The 15,148-nt window shown below is 34.7% G+C and overlaps 1 pseudogene; it reads left to right on the top strand.

Moving 5' to 3' along the window:
• Positions 1-1,943: 1,943 nt before the first annotated feature.
• On the top strand, positions 1,944-9,543 carry LOC110650422 (uncharacterized; annotated as a pseudogene).
• The last annotated feature ends 5,605 nt before the right edge of the window (positions 9,544-15,148 follow it).

Below are 15,148 nucleotides of genomic sequence, written 5' to 3'. Positions count from 1 at the left end.
ATAAGCACTATATTTAATATCTAAAGAAATAATATATTTTCTAGTATTAATAAATTTATTAAATTTTAAAATTTAACTAATAATATATTATTTTATTTTTTTAATTAGTATATATATATATATATATATATCAGATAGAAAATAGAATTAATATTCAATATCCTTTTTAATTGAAATTTTAAAAATTAAAAAATAAACTCATGTGAATTTTAAATAATCATAATTTTTATATCTTTATTCACATATCAATTAATCAATATTTTTTGCTACATGACATATCAATTACCTTCATCAATTGACATTTTTTTTGTCAATTGGCTTATATAAATGAATGATAATTGACTGATAGATGATATATTTTTAAGTTAATTATTTAAATATGTGACATTCATTTATAAGTTTATACGTATGTTTCAACTTTAATATATATATATATATATATGGATCCTCAATTTAAATTTAGATAATTTAAGAAAATTATTATTATGAATTAAATAATTTAAAGTAGAGAAATTATATAAGTATATTTTTAATTATTTTTTTTAAATGTTGCCTTAATTGATTTATTAATGAATATTATTTAGAAGTGGACATTATTACATTAAAATTAAAATTTTCCATTTATAATTTCTCTTTTTTAACAATAATAATAGCATAAAGGCAATAAAAAAAATTAAATTATTATTTATTATTATGTTAATTGCATCATTCATTTTCTTTTTTAGTAGGTAATTGTATCTTTCTCTTTATATTTATAAAATAATATAAAATTTTTAATAAAATACACACGCATAACATATATTTTTTAATTACATGTAACTCTAATTCTTTAGTTACTATTTTCTTTTTTTGCCATCCCCTTTTCCCTTTTGTGCTTTTTATGCTTATTTTATATTTTTTTCAATAATCTTCAGATTTATATTATTTTGAAATAAATTTATATTTATTTTCAATTTATCTGAACTTTCTCTTTATAAATATATCAAAGTTTAGTTGAACAATAGTAAATTGTTACCGAGTAGAGTGTGTTTTTCGATCAATAATCAATTTAAATATTCTCTCAATTTAAATCGTTCTTTAAATAAAAATAATTACTATTATATTTTATATAAATAATTTATCTTTAATTTTTTATTATAGTAATATAAATTTTTGTACTAAAGATTTTTATCTCTGCTTAATGAAACTCTATTTTATTTTCCAATTGTTTGGTTAGATGATTTACAAGCTAACTTAATTGTTTCTCCATAAATGGAATGCAATTTTTTTTACCACACACATATCTGAAAGGCTAGGCCTTTGTGCTGCCTATTGACCTGGTCCTAGTGAATCTTCGGCTGTCAACCACGCCAGGCGGCCGAATTAACACTACTGGGTTCTCCGGACATTTATGAAAGGGAGTGGTGGTGGTGGGACAACAGTTTGATGGTCTAAGAGTGGGGTGGTGGCAGAATCTGTTTCTCTCATATGCATCACCGGAAGCCAGTTCCTCTCTCTCATCCCTCTCCTGTTTCATTACTCCTATCCTCATTCTCTCTCCTTGGAATATGTTTGCAAATCTTAACATATCTAGCCAAATCTTACACAGGATTGAATGCATATTTCTCAGGGTGAAAAATCTAACTAAATCGCATATCACTAAATCTCTTAGAGGTTGCAAGAAATCTAAATTTTTCAAAAATCTAGAGATTGATTTGAGGAAGAAACATCAAAAGACAAATAAAAGAAAGCATCTATGAACTAAAAAGAAGCAAGGGCAAGCATGAAGGGACGCAGCAAGGGAAACTAAACAAAAGCTAAAACAAAAAGGGCATTGTTCTGAATTGGGGCCATGCGCAAGAGAGTAAAATAAATGTGACTAAAATCATGAAGAACTTCACCTTAGAAAGGTCAAAAGACTGCCACTTTAAAAAGACAAAAAAAAAAAAAAAAAAAAAAAAAAAAAAAAAAAAAAATTTCAATTAAGACTTAACATTCAACTTCACAAGGAAAATTTGTAATTGATATTTCACCAAATCAATTTGAATTGTGTTAATGCGATCGTATGATAGACTATTGTTAGCTTTTCAAGTCTAAATAATGGATTCCCATCAGCTCCTTTTACTCCATCAAGGGGTCTCCGAGAAGGAGATTAGCTGTCACCTTATATGTTTCTCTTTGTTTCTCAGGCTTTGTCGTGCCTAATGGCCAAAGCGAAGGAAGAAGGCTAGATTAAGGGGATTAAGCTATCCAAATTCACTCCATAAATCGCGAATGTCTTGTTTGCAGATGATTCTTTATTTTTTGGTAGAGCTTCAAGGGAAGAAGCCATGGCTATTCAAGCATACACGAGGGCCTCGGGTCAGCGAGTAAACTTCCACAAATCCACTGTTTCTTTCAGTAAGCATACTCCGCCAAATATTAAGACTTTCATTCTGCAGCTGTTTGGTATGAAGAAGATGAATACTGTTGATAGGTATCTTGGTTTACCGGCCTTGTGGGGAAGGTCTAAATCGGAAGCCCTCAAGTTCATCAAGGATCGCATTAATGCTAAAACTCAAAGCTGGAAACCAAAGCTTCTTTCCCATGCTGGAGTATGTACTCAGTTAAATAGCTTAATCTCGAGCTTCTGGTGGGACAGGAAGGAAGAAGAAAGGAGGATAAGCTGGGTTAGTTGGAAGAAGGCTTGCATGTCTAAATTAAAAGGGGGAATGGGTTTTAAGGATTTTGGAAAGTTTAACTTAGCTTGTTTAGCAATACAAAGCTGGAGACTTTCATCTTATCGTAACAGTTTGTGGGCAAGAATCATCAAAGCTCTTTATTTTCCTAGAACATCTTTTTGGCAAGCAAATAAAACAAGACGATGCTAATGGGTTTGGCAAGGTTTACTTACTGGCAAGGAGATTCCTAAGGAAGGAGTGAGAATTAATGTGGGTGATGGTTGTTATACTCTTATTTGGGAGGATCCTTGGATTCCATCAGAAAAAAGTTTCAGAGTTCAACGTCCAAATTTTTATCCCTTAAGAATCAATTGGGTTGCTGATTTAATAGATCATGATCGAGTTGAATGTAAAACAGATTGAATTGCTGATTCAATCCCTGCAATTTCCCGATGCTCAATCTCCAATCGCTGTATCAGGTTCTTTATTTTTGTTTCTTTCTATTTTGCATGTCTAGGGTTTTCATTTCCTTCCTTTTTTTTTTTTTTTTTTCCCTTCTTTTCTGTGTCGCTGACTTGTGTGGATGGAATCCTAGGGAGTTTTTTTACCTGAAAATTTGGTTTCCGATTTGATATGACATGTCCATTTATGTATTAGGCAAAGTTGAGTGCTTGCTGTATGGTTTTCAATTGTTATGCTTTTGTTTGTCTTGGTTTAATTCTACTTCTTGTTTTATCAAAGTGGGTTGTTTAATCTGCAATTTTAGTATATTCTTTTTGTGATGTTAGAGCATTGTCACTAGTTAGAGTGATGATTGGACTGTTTTGATTTGCTTGCTAATTGCTTTTACATGTGAATGACTCACTAGTTAGAGTGATGATTGGACTTAGTTTTGATTTGCTTGGTAATTGCTTTTACATGCGAATGGCTTATCGTTTTTATTTCATTCTATATGACAGGCCTATTTGCTCCAGCTGCAGAAGATTCTAGTGGATCTTCCAAAAAGGTTGTTTATATATATATATATATATATATATTAGTACCTATTTTTAAAAATAAGGGAGACATGCAAAGTTGCTCAAACTATAGGGGAATTAAACTTATGAGCCATATTATGAAATTGTAAGAGAGAGTTGTGGAACATCAACTACGTTATGATACTTCTCTCTCTCCCAATCAATTTGGCTTCATGCCCGGTCGTTCAACTATGGAAGTGATCTTTCTCAGTAGAACTCGATGGAGTAATGTAGAGATGTGAAGAAAGATTTACACATGGTTTTTATCGATTTGGAGAAGGCTTATGATAGTGTTCCAAGAGATGTCTAATGGAGAGTGTTAGAACAAAAAGGGTATCTATTAGGTACATACAAGTATTGAAAGATATGTATGAAGTAGCAACTACTATTGTGCGCATAATGGGAGGGGACACAAGAGATTTTCCTATCTCAGTTGGATTGCACCAAAGTTCAGCTGTAATCCCTTACCTTTTTACATTAATTTTAGATGAATTAACGAAACATATACAAGAGAGTATCCCTTGGTGCATGATGTTTGCCGATGATATAGTTCTAACAGATGAGATACAAGAAAGAGTCAATAGAAAACTAAAGTTTTGGAAAAGTACTCTAGAGTCAAAGGGCTTTAAGTTAAGTAGAACGAAGACAGAATATATGCATTGCAAGTTCAGTGAAAGCCGAACTAGTGATAGAGAAGGAGTTAATTTGGATGGAGTGGTACTATCCCAAAGTAATCACTTTAAGTATCTCGGCTCAATCCTTTAAGTAGATGGGGGATGTGAGGAGGATGTTAGTCATAGGATTAAAGCCGGATGGTTGAAGTGAAGACGTGCCATGGGAATTTTATGTGATCGCAAGATTCCCAATAAGTTGAAAGGAAAATTTTATCGTACAACCATACGACTGGCCATGTTATATGGTAGTGAGTGTTAGGCACTTAAGGAGTCGTATGTGTCTAAGATAAGAGTTGCGGAGATGAGATTGTTAAGGTTGATGAGTGGCCATACTAGACTAGATAAAATTCGTAATGAGAGTAATAGAGAAAAGGTAAGAGTGGTGCCAATTGAGGATAAGTTGAGAGAAGAGAGATTGAGGTGGTTTGGTCATGTGAAGCGTAGATATATGGAGGCTCCAGTTAGAAAAGTAGAGCACATTAGGTTAGAGGATAGAAAGAAAAGAACGGGTAGACCTAAACTGACTTGGAAGAGAGTAGTACAACATGACCAAGAAGCATTACACATTTCCGAGAATTTAACCCAAAATCGTTTAAAGTGGAGAAAGTTGACCACAAATTTTTGGGATAAATGCTTAGTTGAATTGAGTTGAGTTGAGTATATATATTCAATGCTAGAATTTACTCTAATTTTTGCGAAGTGCCCATTTAATACTGAACCTTGACAAAGCGGTTCTAATCATTCTAATGGACGTCCTCACAACAGAAAATAAACCAGAGAATTAAAATAATTTAAGAAGTTGGCTACTGATATTGACTGCTTCAATTTGCTCTGTTTTTATCCTCTTTAGGTGAGTGAATTAAGGACACCAAATGGAAAGAGAAGTTTGCCTCAACAAAATGGTCAGACACATGCCTAGTCTCCCCTTGGTGGTCAAAGGGTTGGATCTGCTCAACCCAAAGGAAGAATATCAGAGACTGTCAGCTCTAGTCAAGGTCAACAAAGTAATAGTCCTATCAATAGTCAAGGATGCAGTGCACATGCATCGGGAAGAAGAGCCCAGACGATGAACGCTAACTATTTACTGAATTTTCACTGTGATCCCATTGCTCGTCCTCAACCAAGAGTTCCTCCTCCAAGACGGCAGCAGAAGATAAAGCCTTACAACAAGGATTTGTTCCTTCAGGCTAATTACAAGTTTATTGTGTTAGATACAGGGAATTATGCTCTTGAATTGATAGATCCTGATAAAATGCTTCGGTGGGATGATATTATATGTGTGAGGTATGCAACCCCAGGTCCAGTGCAGTGTCCTATTTGTTTGGAATATCCTCTATGCCTACAGATAACTTCATGTGGACATATATTTTGTTTCTCGTGTATTCTTCAGTACTTGCTAATGGGCAGGGAGGATCACAAAGGTGATTGCTTTAAAAGATGCCCTTTATGTTTCATGATGATATATCTCAAAAGGATTTGTACACCCTCTATATTGAGAATGTTAACAAGTACTATGTTGGTGATACCATAGAGTTCATGCTTCTAACTTGGCATAAGGATTCATTCACTGCATCTCAGAAAACTAAACCGGAGATGGATACCATGCTGAGTTGCATGGATGAGGTATCTGATCCATTCTCAAAGTTTACATTTACATCAGATGTGGAACTTTTAGTGAGAAAAGCAATATCAGATTTGGATGGCTAGTTGGCTAGAGCAGATTCAGGACTTGTGGATGACTTGGAAAAGCTTCCATATGTTTGTGCTGCAATGGATCAATTAAAACAGAGGAAGAAGTATTGGAATGAGCAGCAAGTGTGTGACAATGATAGAAATTATAAATGTTCTAACAGTCAGAAACAATCTCAAGAGCTTTTGTTAACCACGAATGTGAACTGCAATTATCATGAAGATTCTAGTTCAAGATATGCAACACAATCTGTTGATGCCAATGATGAATATAAGCAGTTTGACAATGTGAAATTGGATTTGGTAGGTTCACCAGAAGGCCAAGATGCAATTTTATCATCCTCATATGATGAAAGCAAGAATTTGCTGAAAAGAGATGGTAAGGACAATGATTCATACAATTTTTACCAGGTTAGTGCTATAAGGATTGCATTTTTCCTTATTTATTTTTTAGCAACCAATCCATTTAGCTACCAAGATAGAAATTTTGCATATTTAGACAGTGCAACAGGCATCATTGTAGATCATTTATGTGGAACATGCTAGAAGTTCACTTTATAAAATGTACTAGCTGCCTTCTTAGTGCTGCTATTCATAACTTGATTTAGCAAGCATGGTTCAACTGAACTTGTGCCCAGAAAACATGCTCCTTATTTGTAAGTGTAGGATGGGTCTGCATGATGTCTTGATCATTTGCATAATCTGTTCTTTTTCAATTAGATGCAGAATGTTGTTAAGGAAAATGCAACTGAATGGTAACAATTTGTTGCGTAACATGCATACTGATACTGGTAATTGTGGAGTCAATATGAAAGGGCAAGGCTTCTGGTTAATCAGCAAGTTGGTTTAACTTACAATGGTTGGCTTTCCCATGATATTGGATGGAAGGTAGTAGCTACAACAATTGAATGCCAAGGTTAATACTCACCAGAATGTCAGTAATCTTCATGAGCTGTTTTCACTCTGTTGTGCCTGAAGGACATGCCCCTTATTTGCAGGTATATAATGTATCTGCATGATTTGTTGGTATTATGTGTAAATAATGAACTTTATGGATAAGAAAAAAAAACTCACTGCATTTAGTGGATTATTTTACTTGTGAGTGGGTATGAATATTGAAGTGTCAGTTTTCTTTTAAGCATGCATCTAATAAGAAAAGACCAGGCTTCCTGTTAACTGGCAGCTTTGTGGGGACCGTTTTCACTCTGTTGTGCTCGAAGGACATGCCCCTTATTTGCAAGTGTATAATGCGTCTGCATGATTTGTTGGTATTATGTGTAAATAATGAACTTTATGGATAAGAAAAAAAAACTCACTGCATTAGTGGATTATTTTACTTGTGAGTGGGTATGAATATTGAAGTGTCAGTTTTCTTTTAAGCATGCAATCTAATAAGAAAAGACGGGGCTTCCTGTTAACTGGCAGCTTTGTGGGGACCGTTTTCACTTGTTGTGCCCGAAGGACATGCCCCTTATTCGCAGGTGTATAATGTGTCTACATGATTTGTTGGTATCATGTGTAAATAATGAACTTTATGGATAAGAAAAAAAAAACTTACTGCATTTAGTGGATTATTTTACTGGAGTGGGTATGAATATTGAAGTGTCAGTTTTCTTTTAAGCATGAATCTAATAAGAAAAGACGAGGCTTCCTGTTAACTGGCAGCTTTGTGGGGATTGTGAACTGCAATGGGTGGTATGACATTCCTATGATAGTAATGTACCAAAAGATGGTGTAGTGAATGCCATAGTTTTTACTCATTTACTTGATTATTGGTGATCTCATGAGTTGATTGAGTTGTTTTCATCTTGTTATTGTATTCTTTTGACATGATATAGCCTCATTTATGCCAGTCCTGTTTTAACCAGTTTTTGAAGTTTGGCATTTGAAGTTGTCACTTATGCTTGCCTGTATATCTATTTCAGGCAGTTGATGGTCAGAATCTCATTCTTCACCCTCTAAACATGAAGTGTCTTCTACATCATTATGGGAGCTATGATATGCTTCCACACAGGTTTGAGGAACTCTTGAGTTTTAATATTCTCCAAATCTGTGGATCTGCATGAAAGTACAATATAATTCATGTGAAATGACAAAAAAAAAATTGCATTTTGAAGGAGTTCTTTTTTTTCCCCCACATTGTGATTCTCTCTCTCTACTGAAGCATAAGCCTCAAACTCTTCAACGACACTTAGCTTGTGTATTCTGAAACATTGACCTTGTGAATGAAATTCGGTGTTGACATGTGAGACTGCTTGTAGATGGCACTGGGAATATAATATTACCATTAAGATGTTCCAAAAATGTACAGCTTGATTTCCTTATGCTTAGGATTCATGTTTGTTGGCGAAATTTGGTTTATACTTATTGTTTAGTTTGCGCCGGCTTGTTCATCAATGGTTTTGCCATCAGTGTCGCCGCTTTCAGATCTACTTCTCAGGTGTTAAGTTTCCGCTTATTACATCAGTTATGGCTGCACATTGAATCTTCACCCACTGTGCAAATTCTTTCCTTCTGTGATCGAGATTGTGCAGGGTGAAGCTTGTCTGGTGGCATCAACAGTTGTCGCCACCTCATTCAGGAGCGAATTTGTTTTGTTATTTGAGCAATGTCAAGCGCTTACTTGTCTCGTTCTCTCAAATTTCTTCTGGAATGGAGGATCTTCCTCTAGTTCTCCAAGTAGGTGTTTTCAATTCCTTAACATGCTTTGGATGTGCTTACGGTTTCATTAATTCAATGGATTTTAGGCACCTGAGACTTGAGCAATTCTTGATGCTTGTACAAAACTCATGAAGTCAATAACATTGTTATTGAAATTATTATTAAAGAAATACCTCTTTAAATATATTAAATAGAATATATTAAAATTTAATTAAAAAAAATTAAACTTAATATATATTAATTGTCAGAATTATAAAATAATTAAATAATTTTCTCCAATTATTTTTTAATACATAAAACAATATTTTCTAAAAATTAATTTTCTTTTTCCTACTTTATTAATGAAGATGGAATTACGTGAAATGTTCATCTCTGATCTGAATTATTATTACCATATGATGTGGATGCGATTTCTAAAATCCCTCTTAGCTACTCTTCACAAAATGATAAAAGGATTTGGCACTACACTAAGTTTGGTACGCAGTGTTTAGTCTGGGTACTAGTTGTTAATGGCTCATGATACTGTTTTATCATCTTTTAGGATTCCTAGGGAGTGGATAAATATCTGGAGGTTGGCTGTTTCCACCGAAACTTAAAACTTTATGTGGCGTTTGGCTGGGGATATTCTTCCCCCTAAGGCTAAGTTAGCAGACAGGGGCATTGCTACTTGTACATCTTGTCTATTCTGCGATGAATTGGAAGATGCGGTTCATGTTTTTGTTAGGTGTCATAAAGCACAGCAGTGTCGGGTGAAAGTGGGGAATCTCTTTTGCAAACTTGTTTTCTTCATGTGCAAAATTTGTACCCTATGTTTCCAATTAAATCATGATATGATTCCTACGTTATGTGCAGTTATATGGTTTATATGGTATTGTCAAAATGTGCTCCTATGGCAGGGTAAAGATAGTATTTCGAAAGAAATAGTTGCTTTAGGCTGCAATCTTCCTAAATGATTGGCAAATGCCGAATGCCAAGGCTGAGGCTCCAATTATATTTAATCCTACTCTACAAGAGCACGGTGCATGGAAGTGTCCTAGTGTAGATTTCGTAAAGTGTAATATTGATGGAGGTATTTTCCAAAAGGCACAGAAGTGTAGTTATGAGGCTCTTCTTTGCGATCACCAAAGTTGTCACGACCCAACCTATTGACTGGACCGGCACTAGGACTGGGTCAGTGTAAAGCCCCCGAAATCTATAGTAAGCCTAATTATTCCTTGACTCAATCCTAAGGTTCATTTTAAGCCCAATTTCAAGAATTCAACCGTATAGAATCCGACCATAATATGGACCCTATAACGGGGAGTTTTTAACTCATCCGATTTGTAAGCACAATATATAACAATTTGGGGAGCTCAGCTTACTCTCCAAATACTCATAATTCATAAAATCAAATGGAAGCTCAACTCCCTCGTCCAATTCAATCATACATGCATTTAATAAATTTACAGATCCTACACGATATTATATTATAGACTCAATTTAAATAAAATACTTATGATACATGCAGAGTTCTAGAAGTTGATAAAATTATACAAAACATAACAGGTATTAATAGATTGCCTGCGAAGGAGAAAGGCAGGCTAGAACTCAACAAGAAATGTCTTGTATCCCAGAAAAATAAGGTGAACAGGAGTGAGCGTTCGACTCAGAAAGTAAAATACCGATTTTAAGTATAATTTCTATAGTTATCTAAAGCTAATACATCCTAAAGAATGGAATGCAATACTATCATAATTTTCATACAAATTACATCATAATAGCAAAAAGCTAATTTGGAGCACTCACGCACTCATACAATATTCAAACAGCACATATATAGGAGCTGTGACACCCCTTACCCGACTACAGTGTAGCCGAGCAAGTGATGCCACTCAGTGTGCCGGAGCACTCTATTTTATTTTAATTCATTTTTATTATAGTTTTTGAAAATAATTTGTGAAATATAATTCATTTATTGAAATTGTAATTTATTTGAGGTTCCGAAAATTTTATAGAAAATCCGGCGGAGTACCGGCTAAAAATGGAGAAAACAGTTCTTCGGAACCTGTGAAAAACACTTCCTATGATCATATTCAATCAATCCCAACTCCAATTATCAACAAAGTCTCAGAATAATTTCATCAATTTCATTTATTTCTCAATCATTCATCTCAGGTACTCATATACAATTCACATTTTGTATCACATCAAGTTACAGCAATTTCTTAACGATTCCTCTATTTGTCATTTCACATCATCATTAGACTCAAATCATAAATAAATTCTCACATGTGATTTATAATCACAAGTTACAAGTACTTACATTAATACAAAATTATATTACATTTGTTCAAATACATATGATAAAATAAGAGTTTAATTACCAAATTTACAAAAATCTCAAAATACAAAATGGGACCTAGTGTCCTACCAATGCTTGTAGTCCGTGAGGTGACACGGAAGCTATGCGAGCGTGAATGGCCTTACCCAATCTATGGTCTCAGGGCCCTCTGTCCAAATCTTGATTACCTACAGCGTTGCAAAAGCGATGCGCTAAGCATAAAGCTTAGTGGTGCCAATAATACAAGAAAATATAATATATGCAAATAAAAATAATAATTTCCTTGCTATTGTGTTCATAAGAATTGACTAATTACTAACTTATTGTTTAGTCGAGGGCTAATCATGTTTTATGATATTAACTTCTTCATGCATTTCGTTAATTATTTTCTTCATGATCTTGAGCTTCTTTGTATTTTTGTAATCATTCCTGATACTTAATTTTCGTATTTTCTTTAATAATCAGTGCAACCACAGTTATACTTTTCCATGCCCAAGTAACCTATCTTTGGACGATCGATGGATAACGGGTCGCTGGCACCGACATGATGCCTCGGGCCGTCATACCATGGGGCCTGAGCGTCTACCACGTATGCAATCAGTATGGCTAAAAAGCCATGATATCACATAATCGGGCATAAAAGCCATGAATACGGGCATAAAAGCCATGAATACGGGCATAAAGCCATGAATACAGGCATAAAGCCTTTCGCAGTACTGCTAAAACAATACCCTATTGGCATGCCAAACTATCTAAACCAATCTTGTTAGGTATACTAGGGCATTTGATACTTTAAAATTCTTCAATCTTTGAATTTTAACTTTTGATGTCACTATTCATTTCATTGGTCAACAAGAAAGTTGACTTTTGCATAGAAAGTAGGTACCTTGACTTTGGCACTTCAAACATACCACATTTTTCATTTAAAACTTGTTGGAAGTGATCACCATTACCATTTCTAGGCTTAAACCAAGGGAAACAAAATTTTCAGTTTTTAAAGCTTAATTTTACTGTTCCATTAAGCACTGTTACAGTGGGAATTTGAGGAAATGGTAAACATGAAAGTTGTTCCTTATTTTGTCTAGTTGAATTTCTTTTTTTGAATCACTCCATTTGGAGTTTTGTAGCTCAAGTTATGGCCAAAATAAGTTTACTGTTCATGTGTACTGTTCATGCTGAAATTTTGGGTTTTGGCAGATTTTGGTCCAAATTTGGTCAGTAATTTGACCAAGTTAAGTTCATAATTTGGTCTAACTTTCTTCATATGAAATGTTCTACCATACCTTAGGTTTCCATTGGTTCAAGAATCGCCTAAATTCGAGTTTTCTAGAGAGAGTTATAATCATCCAAACATTACTGCTCAAATGAAAATCTGCAGAGTTGCAGGTTTGATAACTTAATTTTGCTCAATAATTTGAATGGGTTAATGGCATAATTTGGGGTAGGTTTCTTCATGAAAGTTTTTTTTTTATATCTTATCTTGTTGCTGTAAAAATTTCAAGTCAATTGACCATATCTACAGTGAGTTATGGCCAATTGAACAGTTACTGTTCATTTGGTCATTTCTGCAGGTGCTGTTGCAGGGTATCCGGATTGGGGCCAACTTTTGGTCCTCTTGCTTTGGTCTTTTGGGCATGGTTTCTTCAGCAAAAATGTGCCATTATAAGCCTAGTTTCATGGCCAATTGGCCAAACACCAATTGGACCAACACAGCCAAGGATATGGCAGTCCAAGTGGACTGAAATTTCAGTCACCCTGCTGCTATCCCTAGGCAGCATACTCCTTCACTTTGCCATGCTATATTTCAGTCCAAATTATGGTCAACTTACCTAAAATGGTCAATAATTGACCATTAAAATGTTCTCTAACAATTTCCTAAGCCAAGCCAAATTTTCACTTCTCAAAACCCTAGCATCCATTTCAATTTACTCATACACCTTAGTTAGCACACTAGTTCAATATCCATGCATATATATACCTTAAATATCATTTCTAGCCCACTCTAAGTCCATTAAAACAATCAAACTCATCCTTCCTTAAGGCTGCCAAAAATTGAAAATACTCTAACATATATAATTTACTTCAAACATAATCTCTAGTCCATTTAAGTTACAATTTCCTACTAAATTCAAGTCCCTAACATGGGAATAAAGAAATCTTTGCATAAGTAAGCACTAACCTTGAATGGGGCAGATTTTTCCTAAGCTAAAACTTCACTTTCCTTCACTTTCTAGGCTGCCAAAAGGTTATGCAAGGTGCAAGAATAAATTTTAGTGAAAGGGGTAGGAGGAATTATGGTGAAAAGAGGAGAGAAATGAAGCTTTGGTTGAAAATCAATGGAGGTTTGGCTATGGAATTTGAGAGCTACGGGTGAGCTTTGTGAAGGTGAGGGCTGCTGGAATTTTAGGAGTTTTTGTTGTATTCTTATACATATTTTATTAGTTAATTTAAGTGTTGACTAAATGTGATTGGTGGGTAAGTGTTTAATGACATCATATGATGTCATAATTGGTATTTTCTTCCATTTTTTTTTTCTTCTCTTCTCTACTCATTTTCACTTTAATTTTTGGTAATGTTTCTTCATATTTTATGCCATATTAATTATTTACTTGACTGGACAAGTCGGCCAAAAATCACCTCTGAAGGCAAAATGACCAAAATGCCCTCCATTTGGCTTAACGGGTCAAAATTGTCTGTACCGATTGAAAAATTTTTCTAAATATTTTCTTGGCATTCTAATGCCATAGGAACCTCAATGACCCTTCTCTGGAGTCCCAAAAATTATTTTATAATTTTTCCCCCGGGTCTAGGGCTCCTAGTTGCGAGAACCGCAACTTCCCTCTGGGTTACCCCTCGCTAGGGCACCGGCTCGTTTAACTTGGTTATATTTTATTTCTAAAATTTTTACTAAATTTTTCTTGTCAATATTTGAGTTATTTATGGTTTCTCACTCAAGTTTAAATATTTTTCCGAACGTTCTAACTGTCCGGACCGACACCGGTCACTGGAACAATAGAATGTACGGAATTGCTACGGGGAGGGTGTTACAGGAGCTGATCCCCTATACGGTTCACTTAATCCAACCTCTGCCAGCGAGTATATCTCAAGCCAGACTTTCGCTTAATAGACCCAATGTAGGGGTCAACGAGATCATCTCGAGCTGTGCCTATCCCGACTTATCCATATAGGATTGGGTCCCAGCGAGTTAAGCTCCAGCCACATCTACCCGTCCTATCCATATCCAATACCACACACTACATGTACACCAACACGCGCACACTGCTCTAAATTAAAACAATATGCATAGTATTTCATCAATTAAGAATGCAATATAAAATGTGCCTAGTATTTAACTACATAGATATATATTTATAAGTGATGTATGGGCATGCTTGAACATATAATAATATTGAAATTATAATTAAAATTAATATTTTACTCACAGACGTGAACCGAGGTCACTGTGACGGCTGGAAGAAGGAGGAAGGTTGTCTCGGCTCACCTGACAATTTCATTACAATTATTTAATATAATTAACTCAATAAAAGTTTAAAAAGAACTAAAGATACCCTAAGTTGTGTCGAAAATTCGACAGAATTTCCCCTATGCCTAGGACCTACCCAACCTGCAAAAGGGTTTAAAAATACACTTCTATATCTACAAGTCACACAACCATATCTCAATCACATCACATGGCCCCTCCTGGGCCCATCCAAAACAGTCAACAATCACAATTTTAGAAAATTATAATTTAGGCCTTACAACTAACCCTTTTTGCAAAAACTACCTAAATGAGCTCTAAAAATTCTAAAATTTTGTCCCGTGATCCTTAGCAATATTACTAAGCTAATACAAAAGAAATTATAATTTTCTAACTACCCACAAATATTTTATGAAATTTTATTCTAAACCCAACACTATAAAATTAAAGAAACTCAGAGTTTGGGTTTACCTATGCCAATTCTGACTCTTGGAACGCGTCTGGGGCATCTGAAAATGGTGGGGTAGCCTATAACTTTGACTCAGTTCCGAAGTAATTCCAGTAGTTTATCTGCTCAGCTCGAAATTGTAAATTCAGGTGACGGTCTAATTGCTACGAAACGAAAGTACTTACGCAAAGTCCACAACACCAAGGGTTAGACTAAAATA

This window comes from Hevea brasiliensis, chromosome 1, assembly GCF_030052815.1.
Source record: "Hevea brasiliensis isolate MT/VB/25A 57/8 chromosome 1, ASM3005281v1, whole genome shotgun sequence".
NCBI lineage: Eukaryota > Viridiplantae > Streptophyta > Magnoliopsida > Malpighiales > Euphorbiaceae > Hevea > Hevea brasiliensis.
The sequence above is the reverse complement of the archived record's forward strand: the minus strand, read 5'-3'. Positions and strand labels throughout refer to the sequence as shown.